General features: G+C 38.8%; 1 protein-coding gene across 1 annotated transcript in view; it reads left to right on the top strand.

The window, feature by feature from the left end:
• Positions 1–19197, top strand: part of asip1 (agouti signaling protein 1) — a 54816-nt gene that overhangs the window by 14783 nt on the left and 20836 nt on the right. The window lies entirely within an intron of this gene.

Raw genomic sequence — 19197 nt, 5'->3', positions numbered from 1 at the left:
TTCAGCTCATTCAACAGACACGCCCACACCATCCTGGAGCAGATTTTACTGCCTCATTTTTCATGATTTTAAAGTTTAATTTTATAAACTTAGAGGTGTTTTATCTGACTGAAATTTGATCTGGAGGTTCATAACACAGTGAGCTGTCATACAACAAACCTAAATACAGATTTATTTTCTCTTTACAGGGTCTTTAATAATGTCAAAGGGGGTATATTTATAGATTCACAAATATGAGGAGCTTTTGCTGTAAATTGAGGTACTTTTGTACCTTCTGAACCTCTTTGGCTGCAGGAATGAATTGGAGCTTTAAACAGAGGAGAATCTGCACACATTTTGAAGTGTAATAATAGAGGGATGAACAGAATGGTTGAGAGGAAGTTCATGTAAATTTAGGTGTAAAATGTTCTTTTTGTTGTTTAGAATGATGAGAAACCCAAAATAAGATCCACTTCTCACTGTGGATTATCAAAAATGATCATTCATGCTTTAAAAGTATTTTTAGCTCTGTAAATTTACCTGAGTCTAACAACAGCACTTGGTTCTTCATCTGTTTAGAGTAAAATTCACTCTGTTTGCAGAGTAATGTTCTCAGAGGTGTTTCTCTTAAAGTTTTTTTTCTTTTTTTTTTAAACTGTAAAAGATGATTATGAACTCCATGATGAACAAAATGCACAAAAAGTGGGCAGTTTGGTACTAAGAGGACAGAGGGGAAAAGGACAGTTTTTTTCTTTAAAGGTCGGGGTTTTCCAGATAAGGCGGGACTGACATAACATTGCAAAGCAGATAGATACGCCCTTTTCGTGTTTCTCACTGGTTAACAAATCCATCTGGCGTGACAGTGACTCCCCCTCGTCAGAAAGTGACACAGAGTCCTGCAGCACTGCTGCCTCAGAGCAATCTTTTAAGGTGGAGGATTTTTCCCCTCCAGAGTCCCATGAAACTGGCTGTAGCGTGGGCCGTGGTGGTCCTGGGCACTACCTGCATGATCTGTTTGCTCCAGCACCGGCCTTATTAAAGCTAAAGCTCTCTGAGCCCAAGCCATGGAGGAGAGGATGGGAGTGGTCTCTGAATGATGGGAGTGGTCTCTGAATATATGGGAGGGGTCTCTGAATGATGGGAGTGGTCTCTGAATATATGGGAGGGGTCTCTGAATGATGGGAGTGGTCTCTGAATATATGGGAGGGGTCTCTGAATGATGGGAGTGGTCTCTGAATGATGGGAGGGGTCTCTGAATTGATGGGAGGAGTCTCTGAATGATGGGAGTGGTCTCTGAATAGATGGGAGTGGTCTCTGAATGATGGGAGTGGTCTCTGAATTGATGGGAGGAGTCTCTGAATGATGGGAGTGGTCTCTGAATGATGGGAGTGGTCTCTGAATGATGGGAGTGGTCTCTGAATAGATGGGAGGGGTCTCTGAATGATGGGAGTGGTCTCTGAATTGATGGGAGGAGTCTCTGAATGATGGGAGTGGTCTCTGAATGATGGGAGTGGTCCCTGAAAGATGGGAGTGGTCTCTGAATGATGGGAGTGGTCCCTGAATGATGGGAGTGGTCCCTGAATGATGGGAGTGGTCTCTGAATGATGGGAGTGGTCTCTGAATGATGGGAGTGGTCTCTAAATGATGGGAGTGGTCCCTGAATGATGGGAGTGGTCTCTAAATGGATGGGTGTGGTCTCTAAATGATGGGAGTGGTCTCTGAATGATGGGAGTGGTCCCTGAATGATGGGAGTGGTCTCTGAATGATGGGAGTGGTCTCTAAATGATGGGAGTGGTCTCTGAATTGATGGGAGGAGTCTCTGAATGATGGGAGTGGTCTCTGAATTGATGGGAGGAGTCTCTGAATGATGGGAGTGGTCTCTGAATGATGGGAGTGGTCTCTGAATTGATGGGAGGAGTCTCTGAATGATGGGAGTGGTCTCTGAATGATGGGAGTGGTCTCTGAATGATGGGAGTGGTCTCTGAATAGATGGGAGGGGTCTCTGAATGATGGGAGTGGTCTCTGAATGATGGGAGGGGTCTCTGAATGATGGGAGTGGTCTCTGAATAGTAAAGTCAATTAGAGGTGGTAACGTTCTAACTTAGAGTTTGTGACGTAGTACCCTACCATTGGTAGGCCCCGCCCATAAGCCCCGCCTTTTCAGAAAAGATTCTTCCAGGCAGATGTCAGTTCGAGCTAATTAGAAGATGAAAAATGCAGATTTTTATCAGTTTGGTCAGAAATAACAGCATTGATGTGTTTTATCAAAGTTCAGTCAGACACTTCGGTGTACAGATGACAAAAACATAAAAGTGTTCGCTACTTCTTTAAGAAGGTTCTGAGTAGAGCTTCAAAATGCAAAAAGAAGAAATGGGAGTGAGACAAAAAATGTGCATAAGCAATTTATTGAAAACAATTAAAGTGAAATGGTCTGTTCATCGACTGATCAAAAGTTTAATCCATAGCTAAAAAACACAAACACCCCCTCAAAACAGAAATAATGTTCAAAAAAGGACTCAGTGATGAGTAGCTCCACCGCTCTTGTTGATCACTTCAAAAACTGAAGATGAAGAAACAAAAGAAGTTTCTTCGTCCACATAGAGATGTTACACTGAATGTTTTAATATTAGAGAACCGTGATGAATGCGTGATAATGAGCCACAAGAAGTAGTGGGGTTAAAAAGGAGATTATTTGACAGCAGCAGTGCAAATGACGGTGAGCTGGCTGCTGGTTGTGAGAGAGATAGAGACATTGTAAAAGGAGAGGAGGGAGTTAGACAAGGTAAAAACTCTCTGAATAATCACTGCTTTAAAGGTCAAACAGGAGCCAGGTTAGCAGCTGTAGATGAAGAGGAGCCAGGTTAGCAGCTGTAGATGAAGAGGAGCCAGGTTAGCAGCTGTAGATGAAGAGGAGCCAGGTTAGCAGCTGTAGATGAAGAGGAGCCAGGTTGGCAGCTGTAGATGAAGAGGAGCCAGGTTAGCAGCTGTAGATGAAGAGGAGCCAGGTTGGCAGCTGTAGATGAAGAGGAGCCAGGTTAGCAGCTGTAGATGAAGAGGAGCCAGGTTAGCAGCTGTAGATGAAGAGGAGCCAGGTTAGCAGCTGTAGATGAAGAGGAGCCAGGTTAGCATCTTTAGTCCACAGGTGTCTGAACATTCATCATCAGGTGTGCAGATGTAGATGGCCAAGGATTACCTGCAGCGGGGACAGCTCTGCAGCCTTGACCATCCAAGACTGATGGCAGCTGAGTTAGAACTGAAGTGGGCGTGGCTAAAGTTTCAGTCCAGCAGAATTTCATCTGTGCTTTTACTCTTAACCCTTTATCTACAGAGCGAGTGTCGGCACTGTGTTGTATATGTCCGGAGTATTATTACCATAACTCTTTCAAAGTTTGTCCGATTTGAAAAATTCCAATAGTGGTGGAAAGCTGAGAATTGTGGGCATGTGCACATATGGTTCTTTGTGATACTCACAACCGTGTAACGTGGGCATTTATAACAATACACCAGAGGTTTGGAGAGACAGCTACACGGATTCTCAACACCGTAACTCCACGAAAGTTTGCTCACTTAAAAAAATTCCAACGCTGACAGAGAGCCGAGAATCTGTGCTTTGCGGCAATATATGATATGATACGCTATGAAATAATCATGGAACATTATGAGACGGAGATGTTTTAAAGCGTAATACAAAGCCGGAACAACCAACTAACTACGGCACTGCCACAGGCGCACTGTGTCACTCCGCCCAGTGGTTTACTCGAGAAATAGTTCCGAGTACTGGCTTCATGTGTCGTAATGTTACATAATTATACGTTATTATTTCATAGTGTGGTGAATAGGCAGGTCACAACTTGTCCATGAGAGCGTTTTGGAGTGGTTGGATTGTGTATTTGATGAGTTTGATGAGGGAAAGCTGGAATACCGTCTGCTTACATCGAGTTGGCACAGCAGGTCCGAACTCGGCAGCGCCGATCTAAAAATAGCTTTCACCGACAACTAAAGGTAATGAACCTATTACTAAGACTATAGGAATTATGGCAATGGGGGAAATTTGCCAAAATGTTGAAGTATAATTTAATGTCTAAAGCGGGGTACACACATAAAGATAAGCGGGCTGTTTTTGTCCCGATTTCCCCCTTCCCGACCAAGGACGGCAAACGTCCGATTATCTTACGTCTATTAAGATCATCCTATCAGATTATCCTGTGGTCTGAGGTTGGTTAAGAGTGAATCTGTACCAATAATCAGCTCCAAAAACGGTCGGGGCCGACAATCATAAATGTTAAACTTGTTCAATATTTACGACCAAAAATCTTCATGTGTGGGGCAAGCCGACAACTCTCGAGTCATGACTCTGTGAATTGTGATGTGGAACAGAAGGTAGCCAATCAAGAAGCGAGCTGACTGACAACATCCATAGATGTTATATAAGTATGTAATGTCCATGACAACTCACCTCTAGCTCGCCTAGTAGACTATAAAGTCCATGTTCACGCTGTCTCCAGGATTTTCTCCACAGTCTTCTCTATTTTTTTTTTTTTAGTTCGTAATTTTTCCATGAAAAATAGTCCCACACCATCATTCCCTTTTCTTGTATGTCCTCTTCCATGTTGTGTTTTGCGTTCTCCGGTTGTTGCTGTTTCTTCTTCGTTGTTTTTGTTAGATCACGTGTGATCACGTGAGATTTCTGGCCTGGGTGATGAGATTGTAGATCGGTGGGACAGAATCACGATGTGTGTGGTGTGCTGTGTTCAGATTATCAGAGCACACCCACACACTACGATCAAAACTGTTCAGCGCCTGATTTTGAATCTTCATGTGTGGGGTCTCTAACAGATGAAACGTCTCTAAAGGTTTAGAAAATCTTTATGTGTGTACTCCGCTCAAGTGGACTTAGTGTGACATGTGGACCTGGGTGCAATTTCAGGGAATTGTTGTGCTGATAAAATATGAAAATTAGTTTTCCTTTGATGCTGTTAATTTTATTTAAAACACACATTTTTATTTAAACAAAGCAACACATAACATAAGTTAAAGTGGGAAGTATGATTGTCATTTCAAAGATAATTTACAAAATGTATTACCCCATAAATTCTATTTATTAAATAAAGTGCTTTAACCATCTCAACCAACTGAACATAATAAATTCAACAATTCTAACACATGAAAAATGTTTTCTTTCTTTTCTTCCTTATTATTTCCTTTCTCTTTCTGTCTTCCTTTTGTCTGTCCCTCGTATGAATGCAGGGGTTCAGTGTTTACTAGTGGTGGGAGTGTCGATGCTACAGAATCGATATACCGATATTTACCAAGTACTCTTTTGGTATCAATCTCTCTAGCAAAGTATCGATACCAAATGAGTACTGTAAATATGTCCCTGCCTCTCCTTCCTCCAGACTGTTTTGGCTTTACTGCGTCCATGTTGCGTGAATTTGGAGACCAATCAGACATGTCGATCCTGCCGTACCATGTGACTTTGCGGACCAATCATAAATGAGTAACAAATTTCAGCAACTCCACTCACTCGCAAATAGAGACGGGATTTATGGCTCTTTGAGGGGAGCTGGATCTTATGGATCCGTCCCTTTCAAAGAGCCGTTACAAAAACTGGCTCATTTTATATTTTATTATTAAAGAAGCTTGCCAGGGGTTAACTCATTTTATCCAGGAAATAATCATTGGAAGGAATGATAGGGGACAATTTAGGTCAGAATCATTCAAACATAGACATCCCACAAATAAATATTATATTGTTGATAAGATCACTGAAAACATCTTTAAGAAATTTAGTAAACAAGAGAAAAATATAAAACCACATGCAGCGTAGTTCTGTGCTGTTAGTATTGCATGCATATATGTAGCACACCTGAGTGATTTTGGTGCAAATTTCAGAGAAAACATTTTGATAGAAACACTTAATACTAATTCTATGTACAAGTTTGTGCTGATTATATCTTACTTATTTTATTCTTTACCTGCTTGCAAAACATTTTAATTTAATTGGAATTTCTCCCTAAATGAATTTCTGAATGACCAGCATGTCTTTTTATTTGCCTGAAATGTGTATCTTTTGAAAGTTTGTGAGTCCAAAAGTATCAGTATCGTATCAAAAACATTGGCATTGCCCTTCTCTAACCTTTATCGCCTGGAATGCAGACAGTTCATTGGCCGAGTAGCGTAACGTGAGATGGCCGAACTCAGAAGCAATCAGTCTGTGCATTTCCTGAGCTACAAAACTAGTACCGTAAATCCTAGAATAGTTGCGCCAGTTAAAATAGAAGTGCCCCGTCAAATTAAAAGTTCCTTTTTAATCTAATAATTGTAGGTCCAGGTCCGTGTCGGATAGGTTCAGACCCGGACCCCGGTCCGCCAGTTTGTGACCCCTGCTCTAGATGTTCCTGTGTAGGACACCTATGTGCCTTTTACTGTAGAGAAACAAAATCAGTTTGAAACAGCAGCCAATCAGAGCTCATGTTGAAGCAGCTGTGTTTGTGCATTTGCTCTGAATTTTCTCTAAGTCTTATAGAAGCAGAAAGTTATCCAGGAGAACAGGAGGAGGAGGAGGATATTTATTTAGAGAGAGAACTTCTCACACAGCCAGAGGAGCGGTTGCTCTTCATGTGAACAGATCGCCAACATCAACACAAAATAAAAGTCTGAGAGCTGCTAAGATGCTCCTGACTGTCATCTTCAGTCATGTTTGACCTCTGGTTCATATACGTTCCTGTATTTATGTTTATTATTAAACCGAGTCTCTGAGCAGAAAGAGCGCTTCTGGTAGAGGGATAGAGAAGATAATCTCTTATTCTCTGTTTTTTAATAACCAAATGATGCAGAAAGGCAATGAGACAGGCTGGCTCCCATTGGTCACATAGAACTGCTCCGTCTTTCACAGCCTCTCATCCTCCTGTGGGTTAGGGTCAGGGTGTTTATGACCAATCAGATTCTAACTAGGGCTGTGATAGATTAACTTTTTAATCACAATTAATCTCCAAACTCTGTAGTTGATCATCATCATCTCCCTGGTCTAAAATTCTACGTTTTTGCATTTAAACTTTTATGTTTTATTTTAGATTTATGTACTGTCTTAAACTAAGGGCACTGAACTTCCTGTTTGGGTACAGAACTGCTTTTATTTTGAATGATATGAAGGAACTCTGGGTAGATTCAGATTATGGAGCCCGCAGAACTTGTAGTTTAGAGCAGGGTTTCTCAACGTTGGGGTCGGGACCCTATTTGGGGTAGCGGGACACTGAGAGGGGGGTCTCCAGATTGCTTAAAAAAAACAAGAACATTTTGGAAATTACACTGTTACCACTTACACCAATTTTGCCAAATATTAACCAGTTTTCATCACTTTTCCCAACAATTTGATCAATTTTAACACATTTTTGCAACTTCAAACCCATTTTTGCCCATTTTAAACCGTTTTCACCACTATTTTTCTGCCTGTTTTTGCCACTTCTAAACTCTCTGCCTATTGTTGGCTTTGTTGACTCAGTATTGTATTGTACTATTGTATTATTGTATAACTATTAACCCCTTTTACCAGTTTTTAAGCCACATTTCATAATTTGAGATCCCCATTTTTGCCAGTTTTGGACTTTTCTGCATCAGCTAAGCCTTTTTTTGACAGTTTATATCAATTTTAATCCCATTTCACCAAATTTCCACCTATCTTTGCCTCTTTAATGCCATTTCAGCAACTTTTGAATCCCCTTCACCACTTTCTATACTTCTTTTTCCACTTTAACCCATTTTGCCTTTTTTTCATTTTGCAACTTTTATCGAGTTTTTGGCATTTCTAACCCATTTCTGCTACTTTTAAAATCCAATTTCACCACCTCTCCCACCTTTTTTTTTTGGCCATTAACCCATTTTAGCTATTTTTAACATATTTAAATTCTGTTTTCAGCAAAAGGATTTACATTTTTAAAAGCAGTCCACTTACTACACAGATGAATTCAAATTAGTTTCTTTTATAAGAGTGGTTATTATTCAGGTGAAATATAAAATACCACAGCTTAACTTTACAATGGACCAGGATTTTGGTGACTTCCGTGCCCCCTTAATTCTTGAATATTCATGGCTGTGTTCAACCATCTTCAGGTCCAGTGGGGGTCCCCGGTCTCTGGCACCTATTTTGGGGGTCACGGGCTGAAAAGGTTGAGAACCCTGGTTTAGAAAACACCCTTAAAAAGCTCTTGACACACTGGGTCTGTTATTTTCAGATCTGTAATCCAATCTGTAAACGTCACACACTCAAACCTTTCACACTGGACCCGATGCTGTTTATTTATTCGACTTCACCACAAAAATTTGTAGAATGTGGCAAATAGTTTGGTACTGTGAGCCTGTGTCTCTGCCACTCCTTTAAGATTCCTCTGGATCCATCCTGACAGAGAGCTTCATTCAGCACACACTCATGCGTCACAGCGCTGAGACAAGCTGGAGAAACAGAGAGCAACTTCATAATTCAGCCTCTGTTCTGACCTGTGAGTAGGCTACAAAGCTCTGCCTTTATCTGTTATATTTCCATGGCTGATATCCACATAAAACACTGGCAGTGTTGCCAACTCCTCAGTAAGGAAAGTAGCTATTGGCTGTCCTAAAAGTTGCCAGAACTTGCTAAATGCCTAATTTGCATAATTGTCCATATGCATTTAATTGTAATGGAAGCTCTAGGAGAGAGGAAAAATGTCATGAGAGAGACAAAGTGAGTAAAAAGACCCTTAAATGTGTAGAACTACAAATCAACTTGCTTCTGTTGATTCGTTTTTATAACGTCACAATTCCAACTCTTTAAAGGTTTAATTTATCCTCAGAAGCTGAATGTGTGCCTGAAATACTGAGATATCTGCGTTATTATAATGGGAACTTAACCATGCAAAAGGAACTTGTTATGGATTATGAATTAGGCAAGGCAAGTTTATTTATGAAGCACATTTCAGCAACAAGACAATTCAAAGTGCTTCATACATTAAAATACAGCAACAAAGGAAAAAAGAAACAACGGAAACATTTTAAAGAAAATTAAAAGATGATTAAAAAAATGGCTAATAAAACCCAAAAAGATAAAAACACAGATATTACAGTAAAAGTCAGAGTGCAGAGTTGGAGTGAAAATAGAAAATTTTAAAAGTGATAAAGTTTTTTTATTGAAAGGCAGCAGTGAACAGGTGAGGATATATATGGAGCATAGAAACTGAACGCTGATTCTCCATGTCTGGTTCTGACTCTGGGGAGCAGACCTGGACCAGACGACCTGAGCGGTCTGGGCGGTTCATACTGGACTAGAAGGTCTCTGATGTGTTTTGGGCCTAAACCATTCAGTGCTTTATAAGGTAACAGGAGGATCTTAAAATGCCTGTAAAGTAAAAATAAATCTGTTTTATATTGCTGTAAATATTGACAGCTATATCAGATATAAATGCTAAATCATATATTACCTGTAAAACATCTCTGAGTTTATATCAGATTAAATGTTCAAAATCATATATGAGGCAGTAAAAATCTGACCTATATCAGATGTAAATGTTAACATATATTACCTGTAAAATATTGACCTCATATCAGATTTAAAATGTTAACATATATTACCTGTAAATATTGACCTATATCAGATATAAATGTTAACATATATTACCTGTAAATATTGACCTATATCAGATGTAAATGTTAACATATATTACCTGTAAATATTGACCTATATCAGATATAAATGTTAACATATATTACCTGTAAATATTGACCTATATCAGATATAAATGTTTACATATATTACCTGTAAATATTGACCTATATCAGATGTAAATGTTAACATATATTACCTGTAAATATTGACCTATATCAGATATAAATGTTTACATATATTACCTGTAAATATTGACCTATATCAGATATAAATGTTAACATATATTACCTGTAAATATTGACCTATATCAGATGTAAATGTTAACATATATTACCTGTAAATATTGACCTATATCAGATGTAAATGTTAACATATATTACCTGTAAATATTGACCTATATCAGATGTAAATGTTAACATATATTACCTGTAAATATTGACCTATATCAGATGTAAATGTTAACATATATTACCTGTAAATATTGACCTATATCAGATATAAATGTTTACATATATTACCTGTAAATATTGACCTATATCAGATGTAAATGTTAACATATATTACCTGTAAATATTGACCTATATCAGATATAAATGTTAACATATATTACCTGTAAATATTGACCTATATCAGATATAAATGTTTACATATATTACCTGTAAATATTGACCTATATCAGATGTAAATGTTAACATATATTACCTGTAAATATTGACCTATATCAGATGTAAATGTTAACATATATTACCTGTAAATATTGACCTATATCAGATGTAAATGTTAACATATATTACCTGTAAATATTGACCTATATCAGATGTAAATGTTAACATATATTACCTATAAATATTGACCTATATCAGATGTAAATGTTAACATATATTACCTATAAATATTGACCTATATCAGATATAAATGTTTACATATATTACCTGTAAATATTGACCTATATCAGATATAAATGTTTACATATATTACCTGTAAATATTGACCTATATCAGATATAAATGTTAACATATATTACCTGTAAATATTGACCTATATCAGATATAAATGTTAACATATATTACCTGTAAATATTGACCTATATCAGATGTAAATGTTAGCATATATTACCTGTAAATATTGACCTATGTCAGATGTAAATGTTAGCATATATTACCTATAAATATTGACCTATGTCAGATGTAAATGTTAACATATATTACCTGTAAATATTGACCTATATCAGATGTAAATGTTAGCATATATTACCTGTAAATATTGACCTATATCAGATGTAAATGTTAACATATATTACCTGTAAATATTGACCTATATCAGATGTAAATGTTAACATATATTACCTGTAAATATTGACCTATATCAGATATAAATGTTAACATATATTACCTGTAAATATTGACCTATATCAGATGTAAATGTTAACATATATTACCTTTAAATATTGACCTATATCAGATGTAAATGTTTACATATATTACCTTTAAATATTGACCTATATCAGATGTAAATGTTTACATATATTACCTTTAAATATTGACCTATATCAGATGTAAATGTTTACATATATTACCTGTAAATATTGACCTATATCAGATGTAAATGTTAACATATATTACCTGTAAATATTGACCTATATCAGATATAAATGTTTACATATATTACCTGTAAATATTGACCTATATCAGATGTAAATGTTAACATATATTACCTATAAATATTGACCTATATCAGATATAAATGTTTACATATATTACCTGTAAATATTGACCTATATCAGATATAAATGTTTACATATATTACCTGTAAATATTGACCTATATCAGATATAAATGTTAACATATATTACCTGTAAATATTGACCTATATCAGATGTAAATGTTAACATATATTACCTGTAAATATTGACCTATATCAGATGTAAATGTTAGCATATATTACCTGTAAATATTGACCTATATCAGATGTAAATGTTAGCATATATTACCTATAAATATTGACCTATATCAGATGTAAATGTTTACATATATTACCTGTAAATATTGACCTATATCAGATGTAAATATCAGTCTAGTGCGGTTGTAAATATTCATTTACATTAGCTGAAAACATTGTCTTTTTTCAGCTGTAAATACGATATATCCAAATAAGTTTACAGAGTTTCTCAGAACCAACAAACCTTTCAGCCTTTTTCTTTGTTCATCCTCATTTCTTAAACTTGAAAGTGTTTTAACGGTTGAACTTTTCGTCTGAACTACATTAATAAAGCAGTATCAGCTTTATATAATTCAATAGTTTTTATTGACTTTTCATTCACTCGATCACATTTACATCACTCATTACATATATTCATGTCAAACATATAGCCACATGAAACATCTCAGAAGTTGGACATAGATGAAGTGTGTCAAAGGTAGGTTCAGGCAGCATTTCTAAGTCACTATCAACAATCAGTAACAGCAGCAATAACGATCATGAACACTTAAACAAAACCTAGCTAGGTGGATGGGTGGGGGTGGTGGTTGGGGGGAGTTATGCAGGCCTCAGCCACAAACGTTTGCACTGGAAAGGCTTTTAAACTAATCCAGAAAGGTTGCCATATCTGATCTATTGTGCAACAGAGCAGCTCCAACAGTTTAGCTCCTCCAATTTTAAATGCGCCATAACATCTCTGACCCACCGGCATGTGATGGTGGAGCCTGGTCCTTCCATTTAAGAATAAAGTATCAGCTTTAATACATTTGTAAATATCAGATATCTGCAAAAATCCAGTATCGTGCATCCTTAAAAATGACTGAACCGTACTCATGACCTTTAGAAAACCTTTACTATTATCCAGTCTGTTTTTCAGCAGCAAAGGTGCTTGACAAGTCTAAGATGTTAAAACCTTTACTATTATCCAGTCTGTTTTTCAGCAGCAAAGGTGCTTGACAAGTCTAAGATGTTGGACGGGGAAATACCCAGAATTCAAAGCTTATATGCATCATGAATCCTGAGCCGCGCATCAAGAACATCATCATTTTGTGCACCCTTATTATGAAGTTTTATAAAATAAGTTCGTAGTAATGTACCAGACCCTTTCTCTATCTGGAATGCTTCCAACCTCCCGCCCCCCTCCTGTGTGGCTTTTCTAAACATGCTGAGACTGAGAATAGAAACCAAACATGTTTTATCTGGAGGAAGCTCCCTGTAGGTAGCTGTCTGCAGGTAGTTCTCTCCTGTAGAGTCAGGCTGTCTTCTGCCAGGATAACAGGATGGAGGAGATCACATTACGTTCTAATGAAACCTCTTCTGCTCATGGTTTGGTTCTGAAGTGGCGTCCCACCGTGTGTCAGCACCCTTTGGAGCGGTCTGAAATCCTCACATTCTGAAATCTAACACCACACAGTTTCTAGGGAGGCATGAAGCCGCAATGTGCTGGATGACAGTAAAAATCTCACGGTTAGTATCAAAACCCTGAAATCAGTGCTGACATTCAGAGGTCAGAAAAGTGGAGACGATCTAAGGCCAAAACCATCAAATTCTATGTTTTTACATGAGTGTGGTAACTTGGTTTGGTTTTGATCTGATTTTTCTATGTGCTGTTTTGTGTTTGAATATTTAAACATCAGATCTTAATTTCACAAACCAGGATTAGCCCTTATCCTGATTTTACTACCTGGAACTAGAAAAAAAACATGGACTGCTGTGGTTTTCAAACGCTTTACTCTGTTTCTGACAGTTTATGTCAGCCATCCCCAAATGGCCTTCAGGCATCATCTGGCCCACGAGACATTTGGGAAAAAAGATGGAAATTTTAAAAAATGTATTAGTTTTCAATATTTACCCTCGTAAGTCTTTTTCCCAACGCCGTGTGGCAAATCACCACCTCCAGTCATTTTAACGAGGGAAGGGCAGCAAACGGGAAGCAGTTTTAGCCGCGGCGGTTGCTGCCCACGTGAACGTGCACAGATTTTGCCTTGCCACTTGAAGTTCAACTTTCTGGTGGCAGTCAGTCACATCGAAGGAGGGAAAGAACCCAAGAACAGCAGGCTTCACGGGTCAAAGCAAACAATGGAGGAGCTCAAAATGTTGGTATCAGAATATATATAATATATAGCTCTACAACACGGCTCTATGGTCGTACAAAGACAACCAGAAAAACTGTGGAACCAATTGAAATGTATTTTCTAGGGGGAATTATTTTCATAGAACCGTATTTTCATAGAACCGTATTTTCCCCTCTGTTTTATACTACATTATACACGTTAATATAGTCAATTGTGAGGTACTCTATGTGTTTTTTTGTGTGTGGGGAGGTTGTGATGAACTTGTGGGTGGGCTTTGCTGTGACGTTCACTGCAGCACCTTTACGTCATTGCCGCTTCGTACCGCGGCGGCAGCAGCCTCCTCAGGGAGGCGGTGTTCAGGGTAGTTACTGCGTGGCGGTGTGTAACCTGCTTTAGGTCTTTAAAATCCAAATCTTCACTCATTTATCATGATCTTTCTGTAATTATAGCAAGAAAGTTTATAATACGATGCACTAAATAAGTTAGATATGGTTCGCTGAAGTCTCTTTAGGGCAGGAAGGAACATCGTAAAAAGACGCATGGCAGAGCAAACAGCAGTACAACTGTCCAACATGCTGTCCAACAAGAGTCACAAAGAGATGGATTTATTTAGGCTAATTTTGATCTGTCTTTTTATAAGATGAAGAATTGAACCACCGTGCACAGCTGCATGGACCCTCATAGAGTCCAGCCCTGCCTGCACTAGTTTTCTGCATCTCAGACCTTAATGATGTCTGAGGTTTAAGCTTTGTTAAACCAAACCTTTTCTCCCTGTGGGGGATTAAAACAGCTGCTCTCATAGCAAATACTTTCCCTGAGTAACTGTCCGTCAGCCACAAACGCAGACACGGTATATCACTTTGGTGAGCGACTCAGTTCAATGTCAGCCTGATTTAATCCCTCCTTATAAAGAATCTTTATTGCCAAACTAATATCAACTAATTTTACTTACATGCAATTTAATTTTATGTCAACAAGACGTGTTACTATGGTCTTGATCACTTATGTTGAAACGGGACATCATTCATTAATCCTGTATTTGACTCCAGGTTGCATTAAATGGAAAAAATATCTCTCATAATGATAGAAAAAATTCTTTATAACTGAAAATGTAATCCTAACCTGGACACAGGCTGTCCTATGACATGAGAAATCAGCATTTTTGGTCTTGCTGCAGCGCTCAAAGACATAATTACACACAGAGAAGCGCCACTTCATGATGCATGCCGGGAAGTCGGGGGTTCAGAGAGAACGGACATGCAGAGGAACGACTGTTGTGGCTCAGACGTGTACTTATGAGTTTTCACTCAGTGGGTGAGGATTTATAGCAGAGCAGTAGTAATGCAGCAGTCAGGGTAACCTCTCAGCAGGGTCCTCCTCTCTCTCTCTTTCTGGACTCTGCACTGATCCTAGATCAGGTGAAATAATCTCAGGGTCAGATCAGATATTGTGGACAACAGGCTGTCATGTTGAATGTATGTTTATAATGAATATTCCAGTCCTGTTAATTTAGCATCAGTGGGTCTTAAAAATGTTACAAATGCGGAAAAATTGCCATGTGATAGGACAGCATATTTATGCCTAACCTCTTTAGATTACTTGCAAACAAATCCCCTGTCTATCGCAGCTAATTAACCCATATATGTATGTGTAAATAAAAAAATCCATGTGCAGCCCTCGGCTCTCTGTCCTTGAAATATTTTGGCCCCTGGGAAAAAGTAATTGGGGATTCCTGGTTAATAACCCTGGTGATGTTTCATGGCAGCTGCAACAACAGTGGCTGTAATTTCTGTAATGAGAGGAAATGAGGTAATGAAGGTTTCCCTGGTGTCAAGGCTTTGTTTCGTAGCCGTGATGCCAGAATTGTTGTCTGGTGCTGCTGTCTGTTCTAACTTAGAGGGACAGAGGATTCTAACAGCACTGAGCTGCTATTCGCTCCTCTCTGGGTTTCTTTCTCTGACTGGACTCTGATGATGAATAACCTGGGCTTTATCATCTAGAACTTCAACTGACTGTGAAAAAACACAATAACAGCAAAAAATATACCAGTTTACTTCTTCACTGAATCAAATTGCAGTTTAAGCCCTAAGCCACTGAAAGGACCTGCAGATCACTGATCTGGACTTTGCTGATGATGCTGTGATCTTGCAGAGACTGTAGATGTCCTCTCTCCTATTTTTCTGAGTTAGAAGGCTGAAAAGTTGTGTGTCCTTGGTCCAATCAAAGATCCAGGTATTTAGGGATGCTGCCATTGAATCTGTGTCTGTGAATGGTCAGAGCATGGGAGTTGTGGAGCAGCTCATCTATTGGCAGTGTAATCCATCAGCCCACTAACTGGGAGGCTGAGCTCAACCCCAGACTTGGATTGGTGCATGGGGCAATGGGCAGGGCAGCTGGAAGCTCATGGTATCCGAGCATGCAGATGAAAGACTGACTCTTTAGGTCCGTGGTCGAGACCTGCTATCTCCACGTACAACGGCTGTGCCGTGCTCCACAGCACCTCAGTTTTGCTCTGACTGAAGGCGAGTTTCTCCTCACTCTGGAAGCGTGTCTATAGCCCTGATGAGCTCCAGACAAGAGGGCAGAGGTCAGGGGAGAGGTGCGAGTTCACACAGGAATATTATGTCAACAGTGGATTCAGCCTTTTTTCAGGCTTGTCATTCATTCTAACATGATTCCATGATTGTATTGCTTCTGCCCTGGATGAGTACATTATGATGTTAAAAGGTTAATGTTTGCATCGAGGGATGTGCAGTTTCATGTAAAACCCTGTGCCTTTCTACCTCATAATTAACTTTTCCACATTAACGGTGCTGTTACTGCGCCGTGGCCCACTGGCCTCCTCTCTGTATTAATCTGCTGTATGTGGATTGATGCGGTTTGGCGGCGCTCAGTGCTGAAAGTAGACCTGCAGCATGCTGGGCTGGCAGTGGAACCGCTCCGATTGACCAGAGAGGAACAGTTTTCTCCGCGGTACGATTCCCTGGTTGATGGCCTGCAGCTGTTGAATGTGGGTTGGAGGTTACTTTGATCATGTGATGTCTGACCTTGACTGAAGGTCAGAGGCGCCAGCTGGACTTCTTTGTGATTGCTTCTCTTTGGCACATCTTTGGTTATCATTGGCCAGATAGGCAGTGGGCCAACAGGAGATATCGTGTATTTAAACGATCCCTGGTGAGGGAGTACCTAATCTTTTGACTGCTGAATCTTCATTCCATTACAAGTAAAAATAAAATTGTTGTCACTCTCACTTCTTGCACATATTTTTGTAATCGATCATTTTTAAAAATTATTTAAACCGGGAAATAGCACGGACAGCTACGTTCAGGGTCCGATATGCATGACGTAATCGGGCTTGTCATCCAATGGCGTGCTTGGAAAACTGTCTCGAGCTCAAAGATCTGTGGTAGCTGTCAGACGAATGAATGGATTAGTTATCGATCAATTTGACGTAGATAGATGTGTAAGTCCATATATTTGAGTACATTTAACTACACAGGAGGTTACAGTAACTAAAAAATCACGAAAGAAACACACTGCAAATTACATACCACGATTACAGAAATCATTTTAAGTAGTGGTGTAGTACGTAACTTTATTGCTAATCGGCTAAAGGCTGTGTTTACAGTCACATCTATGCATATTTATATACGTTTATATTCTGATTTTTAACATATACATATATGTGTGTGTTTCAAATGACTATCCATAAGATTTTAACCTGCATCTGCATCAAACAATAACGATAAAATTAAAATTCCTGTGAAGCACGTTCTGTGTAGATTTCATTGAGTATTAATTATCTATACACTTGAATGTTATGAAATGAAGTGAAAATGACCCATGTACTACTCTTTCTGGAGTGTTGTATGCACACAGTGGAGACCAATGGGCCCATCACCCCATTCACACACACAGGCTGGGAAAATTGTTTTAATTCTGTTTTTCTATGAAATGGCTGAGCATCAGGGAAGAGGCAGTAGTACATTTTAAGTTGTATGGGGATCTGCTTAGGGACATGCAGACCCCTGCAGCTATACCAGCTAACACTGGTTATCACTACAGCTATTTCACAAACATTACCAAGATAACACGAACCCAGAACAGATAATAAAGGCTAGTCTTTATTCAAGGTTAGTATCAAACATTCAAGGAAGTGATTCAAGGATCTTTAATTCAACCTTTGATTCAATTTGAGACTTGGAACTTTTGATCTGAAGAAGACAAGTAAAGGAAATAAGGTGCAAACCAAAGAGAAATACATTAGACTACCTTTGGATTTTAATTTTAATGTTAAAGTACACAGTTTCTATTCAGCTCTCAGATAAACACAACTTAGAGATCTCCACTGAAACTGCAGTTTTTATCAACAAGATGATTATGATCCAATAATAAATCAAATCACTTTAACACACTCATGTATTTTAAAGGACTACATACAATCAAGTTTAATGCTCCATATGATGCACTGGAAAAGATTTAACAACCAGAATTTACAGTACCTTGGCAGGAAACAACAGTTACAAACATGAGATTAAACAGCACAGAATTAACATGGCATTAGCAGAAGACACATCAGAGTTTCAGAGCAGGAAATCAAACAGCAGCTTTCATCAGGCATGTTTGATCAGGTTTAAGGTGGACTACTGTGTTACTGTAGAGCTCATGTTTGATCAGGTTTAAGGTGGACTACTGTGTTACTGTAGAGCTCATGTTTGATCAGGTTTAAGGTGGACTACCGTGTTACTGTAGAGCTCATGTTTGATCAGGTTTAAGGTGGACTACCGTGTTACTGTAGAGCTCATGTTTGATCAGGTTTAAGGTGGACTACTGTGTTACTGTAGAGCTCATGTTTGATCAGGTTTAAGGTGGACTACTGTGTTACTGTAGAGCTCATGTTTGATCAGGTTTAAGGTGGACTACTGTGTTACTGTAGAGCTCATGTTTGATCAGGTTTAAGGTGGACTACCGTGTTACTGTAGAGCTCATGTTTGATCAGGTTTAAGGTGGACTACCGTGTTACTGTAGAGCTCATGTTTGATCAGGTTTAAGGTGGACTACTGTGTTACTGTAGAGCTCATGTTTGATCAGGTTTAAGGTGGACTACTGTGTTACTGTAGAGCTCATGTTTGATCAGGTTTAAGGTGGACTACTGTGTTACTGTAGAGCGCATGTTTGATCAGGTTTAAGGTGGACTACTGTGTTACTGTAGAGCTCATGTTTGATCGGGTTTAAGGTGGACTACCGTGTTACTGCAGAGCTCATGTTTGATCGGGTTTAAGGTGGACTACCGTGTTACTGTAGAGCTCATGTTTGATCGGGTTTAAGGTGGACTACCGTGTTACTGCAGAGCTCATGTTTGATCGGGTTTAAGGTGGACTACCGTGTTACTGCAGAGCTCATGTTTGATCAGGTTTAAGGTGGACTACCGTGTTACTGTAGAGCTCATGTTTGATCAGGTTTAAGGTGGACTACTGTGTTACTGTAGAGAGCTCATGTTTGATCAGGTTTAAGGTGGACTACTGTGTTACT

Source organism: Cheilinus undulatus, linkage group 3 (genome assembly GCF_018320785.1).
Source record: "Cheilinus undulatus linkage group 3, ASM1832078v1, whole genome shotgun sequence".
NCBI lineage: Eukaryota > Metazoa > Chordata > Actinopteri > Labriformes > Labridae > Cheilinus > Cheilinus undulatus.
Note: the sequence above shows the minus strand (reverse complement) of the source record. Positions and strands in the feature narration are given on the sequence as shown.